This window comes from Oryctolagus cuniculus, chromosome 15 (assembly GCF_964237555.1).
Source record: "Oryctolagus cuniculus chromosome 15, mOryCun1.1, whole genome shotgun sequence".
NCBI classification, from domain to species: domain Eukaryota; kingdom Metazoa; phylum Chordata; class Mammalia; order Lagomorpha; family Leporidae; genus Oryctolagus; species Oryctolagus cuniculus.
The window spans coordinates 88110207-88122845 of record NC_091446.1 but is presented as its reverse complement, the minus strand read 5'-3'; the positions used below and the strand labels follow the sequence as shown (position 1 = coordinate 88122845).

The following is a 12639-nucleotide window of genomic DNA, read 5'->3' as shown; positions in this document are numbered from 1 at the left end:
GCCTAGAAGAAGGGCAACTGGGACAGAATCCAGCAAATCCAGTGTGCCGGTGCCTCAAGGCAGAGGATTAGCTAGTGAGCCGCGGCACTGGCTCAAAAATGTATTTTTAAAGACTTATGTATTTGAAAGTAAGAGGAGAGGGAAGGAGGGAGGGATGGGGGAGGGAGGGGGGAGGTAGGGGGTAAGGAGGGAGGGAGACAGAGAGAGAGAGAGAGAGAGAGAGAGAGAGAGAGAGAGAAATGTCTTCCATTTGTTGGTTTACTCCCCAAATGGTCATAGTGGGTTTAGCAGGGTCATTCCAATGTCAGGAGCTTCCTATGGGTCTCTTAGCCTAAGCACTTGGGCTAAATTGCACGGATTTTCCGGGTGCATTGGCGGGGAGCTAGATCAGAAGTAGAGCAAGTGGGAATCGAACCGGTGCCCATTCAGGATGCCTGTTCCACAGACAGCAGCTTTACTCACTACACCAGAGCACTGACCCTAAAAGCACTTTTTTAAAGACTAATATAGCTTGATACTTCATTAACATCAACTGAAGAACAGAAAAGGTGTCAGGTTTTTAAAATATAAAATAGTTTATCATAATAGGACAAATTATTTCATAACTACAGGATCAGCTGCTGGGATCACAGTCTAGGCAGGTGGGGTCCACGCAAGGTGGGAAGGAGGCCCTTGGTGCCTGGTGCATGCCAGTGATCAGGTTGCAGGCATAGAGCTTCATGACTGGGTGCTAGACTGGTCCAGCTGCCCCTTAGAGTGCCAAAACTCACACCAGGGAAACTCAGAATCTGAACAACAGAAGAGACCAGTTCCACCTATTGGTCAGGCATGCAACTCCCAGCCTCATGCGGTGTCTCCTGCAATAGGCACTGTTTCCATGTCAGGCATCCGAAGTGCCCAACATGTGGTGGGGAACTGGAGCCTGTGCACAGTGCTTCTAGGAGGGACTGCAGGCCCACCTGAGGAACAGACACCCCCTTCCCATCACCTTCAGGAAGGAAAGGGAACTGAAGTAGCTTCTTGTTGCTACCCACCTCTCCCAAACCCTGGTGTTTGTTTCTCTTATGCCATTACCACTGTCCCTCCCTAGGCTGGTGGTAGAAGCCAAATCCCCTCTTGCTGGGGGTGCCATCAATCCTGGAGGAGACAGGTCTGTTCCCTCTGCTAAGTGGAGAGTCACAAAAGGCCCAATGTGGCATCCCAGAAGGGGACCCGGCTCCAGGCAGGGTTCCCACCTATGGTCAAGGGTCATCCCACACTTCTCCAGCCCTGCCTTACAATACCATACCTCCTCCCTCCCCACTCTTCTGTACCCTCCCATAGGTACATAGGCTAGGTTACCCCTAGGCCTACAGCATACACACAAAGACATAAAAATTAACATCAGCTGTGACAGTGGAGCACTCAGTCTTTTCCTGGTGACATAGTGGTGGGACTCAGCATCATCTCCTAGGGGTCCCCACAGCCACACACAGGGAACCCGACCACCTGACCACCTCAGAGTACCCTGAGTACCTGTTCCCAGTGACTAGCCTGATTTTCACATCATCTGGATCCACAGACTGCCTAGGGGGCCTCTCTTGTCCTTTTCTGCCCACCTGGGAGTCCTCTCGTTGCAACCACAGCTTGAAATTTCTTCCTCCCTTCCACTCAGCACTCTGCCACTGAGTCCTCCATGCCTCAATCATTCGTCACTCATTATACCTAGGACTGAGGTGTGCTGGCAGTGGAGATACTGCTCACAATAAACTGGACTTGTCCTGGCCACTCCACCCTGGAGACTGCCAGAGGGTAGTGCTCAGGTAAGGGGAGTCTGGGTTGACATCACTTCCTTAGTGATAGAACACAACAGAACTTAGAAGCCTGCTGACTAAGCACCTACAATTCAAGAGATAGTCATTTTTCAGCTAACTTGATCAGAGACAACTGGGACAAGATATTCTCATGCTGAACCCCTACTTCCAGAGGTTATAGCCTTAGAAGGCCATGGGGTCAGAGATTTTCCAACACTTTCTCCAGATGTCACTTTAGGCCACCATCCTACAATCCCTAGAAATAATCCAGACCAAAGGATGATATAAGACAGGCATCTCAGGAGCAGGCCACCACTGTGAGCCCCCTAGGGCAGTGCCACTCCCTCTTGTTGTGTGTGAGGTGAATGGGCACCTAAGGAGAGAAATCATGGGAAGGAACAAGTTGTAAGCTGGTGGTCCTGTTACGTTCACACCCCATGGCATGGCTGACAGGCTGAGAAAGTACATCAGAGGCACCTCACATCTGACTAGATGTTAACCCAGATCTGTATGTTACCTTGAAATTTGCTCGAGAGTCACTATCCGATACTAGGCTCTCAACTGCTGCCCTTCCTGGAGGAACCCTGCAATCTATATATTTGTACAGCAGAAGTGTGACTCCACTCTTTCAGTTAATTTTGTGTGATCATTTTGCATTGACTATTTTACTAAGTTTCCCCTGCTGTACCCTGCTGCCCATGGAACAGGGTGTTGGGCAGTCAGTCCTCGACATCTCCAAATTTCACACACCATCCTGAGTAGCAGGGTTATTGTTGATTGAAAAATGTTACTTTTAAAACATGCATTTTTGTTCCCCCAAAAAGGATTTGGGCATCTTCATATTATACCTCTTTCCCTGAATCTTGCTGTCTATCAGAACACATTCCAGAGTGATCTCTAGGCATGGAGCTAGGACCACACCTGGCTGTGCAAGTTACAGAAAAGAAGCAATTATCACAGTGATTCTGATTTTTATCTACTTAGAGAGCTTCATGTGATTGAGCAGTGTGGCAGGATCCCATGTGTCCTAACACAATGCTGGTTCAAACCTCTGCTTAAAGCTTTTTTTTTAACATCTAGGATGGAATGTTTTTCAAGACTAATTCAAACAACTACCAACCACAACACAGAGAGTTATTACCAATACTCATTTGACAAATTGATATAATAGTGTACATATGATTCAACATTTCCTTCTGGAATCTGCTTTGGTCATTGAGCATATTTCTCATAGGGCAGCTAATGTCTTGCCTCTGGACAGAAGTCAAGTGCATGTTTTAAAAGTAACTTTTTTTCAATCAACAAGTATTTATTCAATGTCTGCTATGTGCATGGTACCATGAAAGGTACTGGGGGTTACAGCAGTTAACATGAAATACATGTCCCTCTGCGCCCTCATAGAAGCCAGATATTAATTCACTACAATAATGTGCCAAGAATGCTGTATCTTTTGCTTGTGATAAAACATTGTTTTAAAATTTTATTAATATAAAGAGAACAGATCCCATGTGTTTCCTAGGTAGAATTCCAAGATGATAACCTTCCTCCCTCTCTCCTTCCCTCAATCCCATTCCTACCTTCCTTTCTTTTTGATATCTATTTTACTTTTTGCAAAAGAACACAATCTTGGGAGGAGACAAGATGGCAGAATAGGAAGGGAGCACACTGATAGCCCGGGGAGAGACAGTTTAATAACAGTGGAGATACTGCAGGTTCAAGGAAGAGTAGGGGAGGAAACAGCAGAAGAAACTCTTCCAGAATGCGTGATTCACAGTGCACCTGCGTGGAGAGCATGGGAGCCCACAGTTCAGGACACCAGCAGCAGACTCAACACACCAGCGCTGGAACGCGAGGTGAGCCGAACCTCAATAGCCTGAGACACCAGCAGGCAAGCAGGGAGAGGAGACTAGAGGGAATGACCCACGGGGGGAAAAAGTTCACCAGGCTAACTGGAAGAGAGAGAGAGAGAAAAAAAAAAGGTGACTGGTACGGACACGGGTTTCTCTCTCTCCGCTCACCTCTCAAGGGCGAGCAAGACAAAGAGCAGGCACCATCTTGGACATACGTCATAAGCAGAGCGACCTCAGGTCTGCACCAACCCTGAGCCTAGCAGAAAAACCTGACTCTGGGTGGGGCGAATTAACAGGAGATTAAGACCTAGTAAATTTGTGGTGCTACTGAACTGAGACTGTGAAAAAAGAGATGGTGGGGGAGAGAACTCACAGAATCCACGTGAGTACTCTCCAGAGACTCTACAATTCCGTAACTTTGGCAACCCAGTGGGAGACTGAAGGAGAATTTGAGCCAACTCTGAGGGCAGAACAGATTCCCTGTGTGGTCCTTGGGAAAGAGCTTCTGACCTCTGGCTCCTGTGGGTATATCATTTGCCTGCTAACTACCTCCAACTTCATTCAGCTGTGCGGAATTACTTCCCTTTTGAATCAAAAAAAGAAAGAGAGAGAGAGAGAGAGAGAGATATCATGCCTAACCTGGGAGTGTCACCTTTGGCACACCAAAGAGAGCTCTCAGGCCACACCCATCTCAAGCCTCTAAAGCTCCATCAAAAACAGACAGTCCACTTAATCTAGAGTCATAGTATAACAAGAAAAAGCACCACAGTGAAGAAACCAAATATCTCCAATATGCCAAATAACAAACACAAAAACCAACATAATAGAAACAAGGAAGTCACCATGATGCCCCCAAATGAAAAAGACACCCCAATTCAAGATTATGAAGATGATGAGATAGAAGAAATGCAAGAAGCAGATCTCAAAAAATTGATAAGAACATTAAGAAGTTCTCAAAAACAAATTCTTGAACTACAAAATCCTTAATGGACAAGGTAGAAAATCTCTCTTGTGAAAATGAAATGTTAAGGAGGAATCAAAATCAAAAAAAAACAAAACAACTAGTACAACAGGAAACTGTGATAGTGATGAGAAATCATAATGAAGTGAAGAATTCAATAGATCAAATGAAAAACACACTAGAGAGCCTTACAAACAGAATGGGTGAAGCAGAAGAGAGAATATCGGACTTAGAAGATAGAGAACAGGAAAGGATACAGTCAGACCAAAGAAAAGAAGAGGAAATTAGAAATCTAAAACATATTGTCAGGAATCTTCAGGATACTATTAAAAAAACCAACATTTGGGTTCTAGGAGTTCCTGAAGGCATGGAGAGGGAGAAAGGATTAGAAGGCCTTTTTAGTGAGATATTAGCAGAAAATTTCCCAGGTTTGGAGAAGGACAGAGAAATCCTAGTACAGGAAGCTCACAGAACCCCTAATAAACATGACCAAAAGAGATCCTCACCACGACACGTGGTAATTAAACTCTCCACAGTGAAACATAAAGAAAAGGTCCTAAAATGTGCAAGAGAGAAACGTCAGATTACTCTCAGAGGATCTCCAATCAGACTCACAGCTGACTTCTCATCAGAAACCCTACAAGCTAGGAGGGAATGGCGAGATATAGCCCAGGTACTAAGAGAGAACAACTGCCAGCCCAGAATATTATATCCTGCAAAGCTATCATTTGTGAATGAAGGTGAAATAAAGACTTTTCATAGCAAACAGAAATTGAAAGAATTTGTTGCCACTCGTCCAGCCCTGCAAAAGATGCTTAAAGATGTGTTACACACAGAAACACAGAAACACGGTCATCAATATGAAAGAAGGTAAAGGAAGGAAACCTCACAGCAAAAGATCACAGGGAATTCAAAGCATATATTAGAACTTATCTTTGGCAAATGGCAGGGCAAAGTTACCACTTATCATTAGTCACACTGAACGTTAATGGCCTGAACTGTCCAGTTAAAAGACACCAATTGGCTGATTGGGTTAAGGAACAAAACCCATCTATTTGCTGCTTACAAGAAACGCATCTTTCCAACAAAGATCCATACAGACTGAAAGTGAAAGGCTGGAAAAAGATATACCATGCCAACAGAAATGAAAAAAGAGCAGGCGTAGCCATCTTAATATCGGACAACATAAACTTTACCACAAAAACTGTTAAGAGAGACAAAGAGGGACACTATATAATGATTAAGGGATCAATACAACAAGAAGATATAACAATTATCAATGTATATGCACCTAACTACAGGGCACCGGTTTATCTAAAAGATTTGTTAACAGACTTAAAGGGAAACTTAGACCCCAATACAATAGTACTGGGGGACTTCAATACTCCACTCTCAGAAATAGATCAACAGGACAGAAGATCAAAAAGGATACAGTAGATTTAAATGACACTATAGCCCAAATGGATCTAACAGATACATACAGAACTTTCAATCCTACAGCTAAAGATTTTACATTCTTCTCAGCAGTACATGGAACCTTCTCTAGGATTGACCACATGCTAGGCCATAAAGCAAGTCTCAGCAAATTCAAAAGAATTAGAATCATACCATGCAGCTTCTCAGACCATAAAGGAATGAAGTTGGAAATTAGCAACTCAGGAATCCCTAGAGCATACGCAAACACATGGCGATTGAACAACATGCTCCTGAATGAACAATGGGTCATAGAAGAAATTAAAAGAGAAATCAAAAATTTTCTGGAAGTAAATGAGGATAACAGCACAACATACCAAAACTTATGGGACACAGCAAAAGCAGTGTTAAGAGGAAAGTTTATATCAATAGGTGCCTACATCAAGAAATTGGAAAGGCACCAAATAGATGAGCTTTCAACTCACCTCAAGGATCTAGAAAACCTACAGCAAACCAGACCCAAATCTAGTAGGAGAAGAGAAATAATTAAAATCAGAGAAGAAACCAACAGGATTGAATCCAAAAAAAAAAAAAAACATTACAAAAAATCAGCCAACGAGGAGCTGGTTTTTTGAAAAAATAAACAAAATTGACACCCCATTGGCCCAACTAACTAAAAAAAGAAGAGAAAAGACCCAAATCAATAAAATCAGAGATGAAAAAGGAAACGTAACAACAGACACCACAGAAATAAAAAGAATCATCGGAAATTACTACAAGGACTTGTATGCCAGCAAACAGGGAAACCTATCAGGAATGGAGATTCCTGGACACATGCAACCTACCTAAATTGAACCAGGAAGACATCAAAAACCTAAACAGACCCATAACTGAGACAGAAATTGAAACAGTAATAAAGGCCCTCCCAACAAAGAAAAGCCCAGGACCAGATGGATTCACTGCTGAATTCTACCAGACATTTAAAGAAGAACTGACTCCAATTCTTCTCAAACTATTCAGAACAATCGAAAAAGAGGGAGTCCTCCCAAATTCTTTCTATGAAGCCAGCATCACCTTAATTCCTAAGCTGGAAAAAGATGCAGCAGTGAAAGAGAATTACAGACCAATATCCCTGATGAACATAGATGCAAAAATCCTCAATAAAATTCTCGCCAATAGAATGCAACAACACATCAGAAAGATCACCCACCCAGACCAAGTGGGATTTATCCCTGGTATGCAGGGATGGTTTAATGTGCGCAAGACAATCAATGTGATACACCACATTAACAGACTGCAGAAGAAAAACCATATGATTATCTCAATAGATGCCGAGAAAGCATTTGATAAAATACAACACCCGTTCATGATGAAAACTCTAAGCAAACTGGGTTTGGAAGGAACATTCCTCAATACATTCAAAGCAATCTATGAAAACCCACAGCCAACATCCTATTGAATGGGGAAAAGTTGGAAGCATTTCCACTGAGATCTGGTACCAGACAGGGATGTCCACTCTCACCACTGCTATTCAATATAGTTCTGGAGGTTTTAGCCAGAGCTATTAGGCAAGAAAAAGAAATTAAAGGGATACAAATTGGGAAGGAAGAACTCAAACTATCCCTCTTTGCAGATGGTATGATTCTTTATTTAGGGGACCCAAAGAACTCTACTAAGAGACTATTGGAACTCACAGAAGATTTTGGCAAAGTAGCAGTGTATTAAATCAATGCACAAAAATCAACAGCCTTTGTATACACAGACAATGCCATGGCTGAGGAAGAACTGCTAAGATCAATCCCATTCACAATAGCTACAAAAACAATCAAATACCTTGGAATAAACTTAACCAAGGAGGTTAAAGATCTCTACGATGAAAATTACAAAACCTTAAAGAAAGAAATAGAAGAGGATACCAAGAAATGGAAAAATCTTCCATGCTCATGGATTGGAAGAATCAATATCATCAAAATGTCCATTCTCCCAAAAGCAATTTATAGATTCAATGCAATCCCAATGAAGATACCGAAGACCTTCTTCTCAGATCTGGAAAAAATGGTGCTGAAATTTATATGGAGGCACAAGAGACCTCGAATAGCTAAAGCAATCTTGTACAACAAAAACAAAGCTGAATGGGGCTGTCGCCATGGCGCACTAGGTTAATCCTCTGCCTGCGGTGCCGGCATCCCATATGGGCGCCGGTTCTAGTCCCGGTTGCTCCTTTTCCAGTCCAGCTCTCTGCTGTGGCCTGGGAAAGCAGTGGAGGATGGCCCAAGTGCTTGGGCTCCTGAACCCATATGGGAAACCTGGAGAAAGCTCGGCTCCTGGCTTCGGATCGGCGCAGCCCCGGCCGTTGCAGCCATTTGGGGAGTGAACCAATGGAAGGAAGACCTTTATCTCTGTCCCTATCACTGTTTGTAACTCTACCTGTCAAATAAATAAATAAAATCTTTAAAAAAAAAAAGCTGGAGGCATCACAATACCAGATTTCAGGACATACTACAGGGCAGTTTTAATCAAAACAGCATGGTACTGGTACAGAAACAGATGCATAGACCAATGGAACAGAATTGAAACACCAGAAATCAATCCAAACTTCTACAACCAACTTATATTTGATCAAGGATCCAAAACCAATCCCTGGATTAAGGACTGTCTATTCAATAAATGGTGCTAGCAAAACTGGATTTCCATGTGCAGAAGCATACCTTACACCTTACACAAAAATCCACTCAACATGGATTAAAGACCTAAATCTATGACCTGACACCATCAAGTTATTAGAGAACATTGGAGAAACCCTTCAAGATATTGGCACAGGCAAAGAATTTCTGGAAAAGACCCGGAGGCACAGGCAGTCAAAGCCAAAATCAACTATTGGGATTGCATCAAATTGAGAAGTTTCTGTATGGCAAAAGAAACAGTCAGGAGAGTGAAGAGACAACCGACAGAATGGGAAAAAATATTTGCAAACTATGCAACAGATAAAGGGTTAATAACCAGAATCTACAAAGAGATCAAGAAACTCCACAAAAACAAAACCAACAACCCACTTAAGAGATGGGCCAAGGACCTCAATAGACATTTTTCAAAAGAGGAAATCCAAATGGCCAACAGGCACATGAAAAAATGTTCAAGGTCACTAGCAATCAGGGAAATGCAAATCAAAACCACAATGAGGTTTCACCTCACCCCGGTTAGAATGGCTCACATACAGAAATCTACCAACAACAGATGCTGGCGAGGATGTGGGGAAAAAGGGACACTAACCCACTGTTGGTGGGAATGCAAACTGGTCAAGCCACTATGGAAGTCAGTCTGGAGATTCCTCAGAAACCTGAAGATAACCCTACCGTACAACCCAGCCATCCCACTCCTTGGAATTTACCCAAAGGAAATTAAATTGGCAAACAAAAAAGCGGTCTGCACCCTAATGTTTATTGAAGCACAATTCACAATAGCCAAGACCTGGAACCAACCTAAATGCCCATCAACGGTAGACTGGATAAAGAAATTATGGGATATGTACTCTTTAGAATACTATACCGCAGTAAGAAACAACGAAATCCAGTCATTTGCAACAAAATGGAGGAATCTGGAACACATCATGCTGAGTGCAATAAGCCAGCCCCAAAGGGACAAATACCATATGTTCTCCCTGATCGGTGACAACTGACTGAACACCAAAAAGGAAACCTTTTGAAGTGAAATGGACACTATGAGAAATGGTGACTTGATCAGCATAGCCCTGACTGTTAATGAACAACTTAATACATTATCCCTCTTAGTAGTTTTTTTTGTCTGTTCTACTTAATATGACTGGTTTACTTCTGTAATTTATACACAGTTATTCTTAAGTGTTGAAATTTAACTGAAATGTGATCCTGTTAAACATAACAGTGGGGATAAGAGAGGGAAGAGATGTACAATTTGGGACATGCTCAAGCTGTTTGCCCCAAATGGTAGAGTTAGAAACATACCAGGGGACTCCAATTTAATCCCATCAAGGTGGCATGTACCAATGCCATCTCACTAGTCCAAGTGATCAATCTCAGTTCACAATTGATCATAATGAAAGGACTAAGAGTCAAAGGGAGCACATAAACAAGTCTAGTACCTGCTAACACTAACCGATAGAATAAATAAAGGGGAGAGTGATCCAACATGGGACGCAAGATACTCAGCAGACTCACAGCATGGCAGATGTCCTAAACAGCACTCTGGCCTCAGAATCAGCCCTAAAGGCATTCCGATCTGGCTGAAAAGCCCATGAGAGTATTTCAGGCATGGAAAGCCAAGACACTGCCAAAAAAAAAAAAAAAAAAAAAAAACCTAAATGAAAGATCTCTGTGAGTGAGATCCCAGTGGAAAGAACAGGTCTTCAAAGAAGGAGGTACCTTTCTCTGAAGGGAGGAGAGAACCTCCACTTTGACTATGACCTTGTCTAAACAAGATAAGAGTCAGAGAACTCAAGGGGCTTCCATAGCCTTGGAAAGTCATGACTGGTGCATAGGGAGATTACTGATGCCATAAACAGGAGTGTCAATTTGTAAATTCAACAACAGGAGTCACTGTGCACTTACTCCTCATGTAGGATTTCTGTCCTTAATGTGCTGTACATTGAGGCTTAATGCTATAACGAGTACTCAAACAGTATATTTCACTTTGTGTTTCTATGGGGGTGCAAACTGTTGAAATCTTTACTTAATGTATACTAAACTGATCTTCTGTTAAAAAAAAGAAGAAATTAGCAATTCCCAACTTGACTCTTGCTGGGATTAAACATGACAATAGGTCTGATCTGATTTCACCATCATTTAAAAAATCATCTATTATTTTTCACTTTATGTTTCTGTGTGGGAGCTAACTGTTGAAATCTTTACTTAATGTATGCTAAACTGATCTTCTGTATATAAAGAGAATTGAAAATGAATCTTGATGTGAATGGAAGGGGAGAGGGAGTGGGAAAGGGGAGGGTTGTGGGTGGGAGGGAAGTTATGGGGGGAAGCCATTGTAATCCATAAGCCGTACTTTGGAAATTTATATTCATTAAATAAAAGTTAAAAAAATAAAAAAAGAACACAATCTTGATCCACTCTATAATCACAGGCTTAATGTACCACTAACCATAGTATTCGATAAGCAAAAACTAGAAAGACCACAGTTCCACAGGAGTCTAAACAGGATCCAAAAACAGCAAATAAGTGGAACTGGCATTGTGGCACAGTGAGTGAAGCCACCTTCTTCAGTGCTGACATCCCATATGGGCATCAATCAGAGTCTTGCTGCTCCAATTGTGATCCTGATTCCTGCTAATTAAACTGGAAAATTAGGGAAAGATGGACCACATCCTTGGGCCCCTGCAACTAGAAGAAGATACTGGCTCCTAGCTTTGTCCTGGCCAAGTCCTAGCCATTCTGGCCATTTGGACAGTGAACTAGTAGATAGTAGATCTCTTTCTGTCTCCCTTCCCTTTCTGTAACACTTATTTTCAAATAAATCAATATGTCTTGAAAAAATAACTTTAAATTATCATATATGAACAAATAAAACTTATAAAATAATCCAAATTTAACTGCTAAAATTTGTTTAATGCTAATATCAAGTGAAAAATAAATTATCATTTCCTAAAATACAACAAAAACATTGACATAAAATTTAACTTTGTGATTGTTTAGACTAAAATTATGCCTAAATTTATTAAAAATGAATTAAGAGGCAGTTGTTATTCAAAAAGTTCTGCGATTTAAAGGATTTTTGCCTCAGTATACATAAATTAAATTCACAGTGCATGTATTGCTTGTAATGAAATAAGTTAGGGAATTATCTGAGATGTGAAACTGCAAATTTTGAACCTTTGGAAATGATTGCTTCTTTAACTTGAATTCATCTCATTGGCTAAAAGTTTATACTCTACACAATTGTAACTGTTTAATCAAATAGTTCAGTATTGAATATTACTTTCTTCATCATATAAGGAGGTTATAAAATTATATGAACAATCACTATTTGGAAAATTTTTGCTTCAATTTCAAAAATAAAATTTAGCTATAACTGCAATGTCTGAAATAACTTAAGCTGGCTGGTGCTGTGGCTCCACAGGCTAATCCTCCGCTTGCAGCGCCGGCACACCAGGTTCGAGTCCTGGTCGGGGCGCCAGATTCTGTCCCGGTTGCTCCTCTTCCATCCCAGCTCTCTGTTATGGCCTGGGAGTGCAGTGGAGGATGGCCCAAGTCATTGGGACCTGCACTTGCATGGGAGACTAGGAGAAGCACCTGGCTCCTGGCTTCAGATCAGTGCAGTGCACTAGCCGCAGCATGCTGGCCGCAGTGGCCATTAGAGGATGAACCAACAGTAAAAGGAAGACCTTTCTCTCTGTCTCTCTCTCTCTCACTGTCCACTCTGCCTATCAAAAAATAACTTAAGCTTTGTAATTAGTCATTTTTAAATTAAGAGTACACAGTGAAGAGACAGCATTATGGTATAATTGGTAAAGCAACAACCTGCTAAAACAGGATCTCATTTTTGTCCTAGTGGTTCCACTTCTGATCCAGTTCCCTGCTAATGACCTGGGAAAAGCATCAGAATATGTCCCGAGTGTATGTGATTTGTCACCCACATG

General features: G+C 41.8%; 1 long non-coding RNA gene across 2 annotated transcripts in view; it reads right to left on the bottom strand.

The window, feature by feature from the left end:
- The window catches only part of LOC138845445 (uncharacterized), a 93425-nt gene extending 89172 nt beyond the window's left edge, over window positions 1-4253 (bottom strand). The window contains exon 1 of one of the 2 annotated variants that reach the window (XR_011382705.1): window positions 1599-4253. This is a non-coding gene — a long non-coding RNA (uncharacterized lncRNA). The remainder of the gene's footprint in view (window positions 1-1598) is intronic. The other variant, XR_011382704.1, reaches the window with a different exon arrangement.
- Window positions 4254-12639: the final 8386 nt, after the last annotated feature.